Source organism: Sapajus apella, unplaced genomic scaffold (genome assembly GCF_009761245.1).
Source record: "Sapajus apella isolate SASKATOON/1434 unplaced genomic scaffold, GSC_monkey_1.0 scaffold2, whole genome shotgun sequence".
Lineage (NCBI taxonomy): Eukaryota > Metazoa > Chordata > Mammalia > Primates > Cebidae > Sapajus > Sapajus apella.
The window spans coordinates 30624608-30630483 of record NW_022436942.1 but is presented as its reverse complement, the minus strand read 5'-3'; the positions used below and the strand labels follow the sequence as shown (position 1 = coordinate 30630483).

The following is a 5876-nucleotide window of genomic DNA, read 5'->3' as shown; positions in this document are numbered from 1 at the left end:
TCTTTCGGTTCCATATGAAGTTTAACGTGGTTTTTTCCAGTTCTGTGAATAAGGTCATTGGTAGCTTGATGGGGATAGCATGGAATCTATAAGTTACTCTGGGCAGTATGGCCATTTTCATGATATTGATTCTTCCTAGCCATGAGCATGGAGTGTTTCTCCATCTGTTTGTGTCCTCTCTTATTTCGTTGAGCAGTGGTTTGTGGTTCTCCTTGAAGAGGTTCTTTACATCCTTTGTTAGTTGTATTCCTAGGTTTTTATTCTCTTTGTAGCAATTGTGAATGGGAGTTTGTTCTTGCTTTGGCTCTCTTTTAGTCTGCTGTTGGTGTATAGGAATGCTTGTGATTTTTGCACGTTGATTTTGTATCCTGAGACTTTGCTGAAGTTGCTTATCAGTTTAAGGAGATTTGGGGCTGAGACAACAGGGTATTTTAAATATACAATCATGTCATCTGCAAATAGAGACAATTTGACTTCCTCCTTTCCTAATTGAATATCCTTTCTTTCTTTTTCTTGCCTGATTGCCCTGGTGGGAACTTCCAATACTATATTGAATAGTAGTGGTGAGAGAGGGCATTCTTGTCTAGTGCCAGATTTCAAAGGGAATGCTTCCAGTTTTTGCCCATTCAGTATAATATTGGCTGTGGGTTTGTTGTAAATAGCTTTTATTGTTTTGAGATATGTTCCATCAACACCTAGTTTATTGAGAGTTTTTAGCATAAAGAGTTGTTGAATTTCCTGAAGGCCTTCTCTGCATCTATTGACATAATCATGTGGTTGATGTCTTTGGTTCTGTTTATGTGATGAATTACATTTATAGACTTGCGTATGTTGAACCAGCCTGGCATCCCTGGGATGAAGCCTACTTGATAGTGATGGTTAAGCTATTTGAATGTGCTGTGCAATCAGTTTGCCAGTATTTTATTGAAGATTTTTGCCTCTATATTCATCATGGTTATTGGCTTGAAGTTTTCTTTTTTTGTTGAGTCTCTTCCGGGTTTTGGTATCACAATGATGTTGGTCTCATAAAAAGATCTGGGAAGGATTCTCTCTTTTTGGATTGTTTGTAATAGTTTCAGAAGGAGTGGTACCAGCTCCTCTTTGTATGTCTGGTAGAATTCGGCTGTGAACCCATCTGGACTTGGGCTTTTTTTGGGTAGTAAGCTATTAATTGCTGCCTCAACTTCAGACCTTGTTATTGGTCTAATCAGGGTTTCGACTTCTTCCTGGTTTAGGCTTGGGAGGATGCATGTGTCCAGGAATTTATCCATTTCTTCCAGGTTTACTAGTTTATGTGCATAGAGTTTTTTTTTTATAGTAATCTCTGATGGTGGTTTGTATTTCTATGGAATCAGTTGTGATATCCTTTATCATTTTTTTTTTGCATCTATTTGATTCTTCTCTCTTTTCTTTTTTATTAATCTGTCTAGTGGTCTGTCTATTTTGTTCGTCTTTTCAAAAAAATAGCTCCTGGATTTATTGATTTTTTGAAGGGTTTTTGTGTCTCTGTCTCCTTCAGTTCTGCTCTGATCTTAGTTATTCTTGTCTTCTGCTAGCTTTTGAATTTTTTTGATCTTGCTTCTCTACCTCTTTCAATTTTGATAAAAGGATGTCGATTTTAGATATTTTCTTGCTTCTTATGTGGGCATTTATTGCTATAAATTTCCCTCCAAACACTGCTTTAAATGTGTCCTAGAGATTCTGGTACGTTGTGTCTTCGTTCTCTTTGGTTTCAAAGAACATCTTTATTTCTGCCTTCATTTCATTGTTTATCCAGTCAACATTCAAGAGCCAGTTGTTGAGTTTCCATGAAGTTGTGTGGTTATGAGTTAGTTGTTGAATTCTGGGTTCTTGTTTGATTGCACTGTGGCCTGAGAGACTGTTACGATTTCCATTCTTTTGCATTTGCTGAGGAGTGATTTACCTCCAATTATGTGGTTAATTTTGAAGTAGGTGTGATGTGGTGCTGAGAAGAATGTATAATCTGTGGATTTGGGGTGGAGAGTTCTGTAAATGTGTATTAGGCTTGCTTGGTCCAGGTCTGAGTTCAAGTCCTGGATATCCTTGTTAATTTTCTGTCTCGTTGATCTGTCTAATATTGACAGTGAAGTGTTAAAGTCTCCCACTATAATTGTATGAGAGTCTAAGTCTCTTTGTAAGTCATTAAGAACTTGCTTTATGTATCTTGGTGCTCCTGTATTGGGTGCATATATATTTAGGATCGTTAGCTCTTCTTGTTGCATTTATCCTTTTACCATTATGTAATGCCTTTCCTTGTCTCTTTTGATCTTTGTTGGTTTAAAGTCTACTTTATCAGAGACTAGGATTGCAACTCCTGCTTTTTTTTTGCTCTCCATTTGCTTGGTAAATCTTCCTCCATCCCTTTATTTTGAGCCTATATGTATCCTTGCATGTGAGATATGTTTCCCGGATACAGCAGACCGATGGGTTTTGACATTTTATCCAATTTGCCAGTCTGTGTCTTTTGATTGGGACATGTAGCCCATTCACATTTAAGGTTAATATTGTTATGTGTGAATTTGATCCTGCCATTTTGATGCTAGCTAGTTGTTTTGCCCGTTAGTTGACACAGTTTCTTCATTGTTTCAATGCCTTTTACCACTTGCTATGTTTCTGGAGTGGCTGGTACTGGTTGTTCCTTTCTATGTTTAGTGCTTCTTTCAGGATCTTTTGTAAGGTAGGGCTGGTAGTGATGAAATCTCTCAGCAATTGCTTGTTCATAAAGGATTTTATTTCTCCTTTGCTTATGAAGCTTAGTTTAGCTGGATATGAAATTCTAGGTTGAAAGTTCTTTTCCTTAAGGATGTTGAATATTGGCCCCCACTCTCTTCTGGCTTGTGGGATTTCTGCTGAGAGATCCACTGTGAGTCTCATGGGCTTCCCTTTGTGGGTAACCCAAACTTTCTCTCTGGCTCCCTTACATTTTTTCCATGATTTCAACCTTGGTGAATCTGATGATTATGTGCCTTGGTGTTGCTCTTCTTGAAGAATATCTTTGTGATGTTCTCTGTGTTTCCTGGACTTGAATGTTTGCCTGCCTTGCTAGCTTGGGGAAGTTCTGGATAATATTCTAAAGAATGTTTTCCAGCTTGGATTCATTTTCTCCATCACATTCAGGTACACCTATCAAACATAGATTAGTTCTTTTCACATAATCCCATATTTCTTGGAGGCTTTGTTCATTTCTTTTCACTCTTTTTTCTCTAATCTTGCCTTCTCATTTTATTTCATAGAGTTGATCTTCAGTCTCTGATATCCTTTCTTCTGTTTGGTCTATTCGGCTTTTGAAACTTGTGTATGCTTCACGAAATTCTCATGTTGTGTTTTTCAGCTCCATCAGTTCATTTATATTCCTCTCTAAGCTGTTTATTCTTGTTAGCATTTCATCAAACCTCTTTTAAAGATACTTCGTTTCTTTGCATTGTGTTAAAACATGATCTTTTAGCTCAGAGAAATTTGTTATTACCCACCTTCCGAAGCCTGCTTCTGTCAATTCATCAGACTCTTTCTCCATCCAGCCTTATTCCCTTGCTGGTGAGGAGTTGTGATCCTTTGGAGGAGGAGAGGCATTCTGGTTTTCAGTATTTTCATCCTTTTTGTGCTGATTTATTCCCATCTTTGTGGATATATCTATCTGTGATCTTTGTGGTTGGTGACTTTCAGATGAGGCCTCTAAGTGGACGTCCTTTTTGTTGCTGATGAAGTCATTTCTTTCTGTTTCTTAGTTTTCTTTCTAACAGTCAGGCCCCTCTGCTGTAGGACTGCTGGAGGTCCACTCCAGACCCTACTTGCCTGGGGATCACCTGCAGTGGCTGCAGAACAGTAAGGGTTGCTGACAGTTTCTTCTTCTGTTATCTTTGTCCCAGAATGTTACCCACCAGATGTCAGCCTGAGCTCTCCTTAAGAGGTGACTCTTTGGATATAGGGGAGTCAGGGAGCTGCTTGAGGAGACAGTCTGTCCCTTATAGGAGCTTAAGTGCTGAGCTTTGAGCTCCGTTGTTCTGTTCAGAGCTGCTGGGCAGGAACGTTTACGTCTGCTGCAGCGGAACTCATAACTTCCTTTTTTTTCTCAGGTGCTCTGTCCTGTGAAGGTGGGGCTTTATTTATAAGTTCCTGTCATTCTGCTGCCTTTTTTCAGAGATGCCCTCCCCCAAAATATGGAATGCTTCACTTATTTGCATGTCATTCTTTTGCAGGGGCCATGCTAATCTCCTCTGTATTGTTCCAATTTTAGTATATGTGCTGCCGAAGCGAATGCATAGAATCATTTTAAATTCCTCAAGAAATCTTCAAACTGCTTTCCACAGTGGTTGAACTAATTTATATACCCCACCAACAGTGTATAAGTGTTCCTTTTTTTTCTGCCTTGCAATCATCTGTTGTTCTATGACTTTTTAACATTAGCCATTCTGACTGATGTGGAATGGTATCTCATTATGGTTTTGATTTGCATTTCTCTGATAATTAGTGATGTGGAGCATTTTTTCATATATTTGTTGGCTGCTTGTATATCTTCTTTTGAAAGTGTCTGTTTATGTCTTTTGCCCATTTTTAATGGGGTTGTTTTTTGTTTGTTGATTTCTTTAAGTTCCTTATAGATGTTATAAATTAGACCTTTGTTGAATGCATAGTTTGTCAATGTTTTCTCTCATTCTGTAGGTTGTCTGTTTACTCTGTTGATAATTTCTTTTGCTGTGTAGAAGCTCTTTAGCTTAATTAGGTCCCACTTGTCAATTTTTATTTTTTTTGCAGTTGCTTCTGTGGACTTAGTCATAAATTATGTCCCAAGGCTGATGTTCAGAATGGAGTTTCATAGCTTTTCTTCTAGAATTCTTATTGTTTGAGGTTTTGCATTTAAATCTTTAATCCATCTTGAGTTAATTTTGTTATATTAAAAATATAGGGGTTCAGTTTTATTCTTCTTTATATAGCTAGCCAGTTACCCTAGAACCACTTATTGAATGGAGAGTTATTTTCCCATTGATTATTTTTTGTAGAATTTGTCAAAGATCAGTTGGTTGTAGATGTGTGACTTTATTTCTCTGTTTTCTATTTTTTTCCCTTGATCTATGGTCTGTTTTTGTACCTATACCATGCTGTTTTGGTTATTGCAGCCATATATGTAATTTTAAGTCAGATAATGTGATGCCTCTAGCTTTGTTTTTTTTGTTTTGGGTTACTTTGTTTCTTCAGGTTCTTTTTTGTTTTGTTTTGTTTATGTGAATTTTAGAATAATCTTCTCTAGTTCTATGAAAAATAATGTTGGTAGCTTAATAGAAATCTGTAGATTGTTTTTGGCAGTATAGCCATTTTAGCAATATTGATTCTTCTCTTCCATCCATGGGCATGGAATATTTTTCCATTTGTTTATGTCACCTCTGATCTCTTTTAGGAGTGTTTTATAGTTCTCCTTGTAGCGATCTTTCACCTCCTTATCTAGCTGTGTTCCTAAGCATTTTATTGTTTTTTTTGGAAGCTATTGTAAATGGGATAGCATTATTAACTTGGCTCTAAACTTGAACATTATGGGTACGTGGAAATGCTACTGATTTTTGTACGTGGGTTTTGTTTCCTGAAACATTACTGAAGTTGTTTAACAGTTCTAGAAGCCTTTGGCAGAGTCTTTAGGGTTTTCTAAGCATAGAAACATATTATAAGTAATAGGAAACACTTTGACTCTTCTTTTCCTATCTGAATGCCTTTTATTTCTTTCTCTTGCCTGATTTCTTTGGCCAGCACTTTCAGTACTATGCTGACTAGGTATGGTGAGAACAGACATCCTTGTCTTGTTCCAAGTCTCAGGAAATGCTGTCAGTTTTTACCTATTCAGAATGATGTTTACTGTGGGTTTGTTG

At 37.2% G+C, this 5876-nt stretch overlaps 1 non-coding gene across 1 annotated transcript; it reads right to left on the bottom strand.

Moving 5' to 3' along the window:
• Positions 1-4172: 4172 nt before the first annotated feature.
• Positions 4173-4279, bottom strand: LOC116527746. Its single transcript, XR_004258713.1, has one exon. It is a non-coding gene; the product is annotated as a U6 spliceosomal RNA (small nuclear RNA).
• Positions 4280-5876: the final 1597 nt, after the last annotated feature.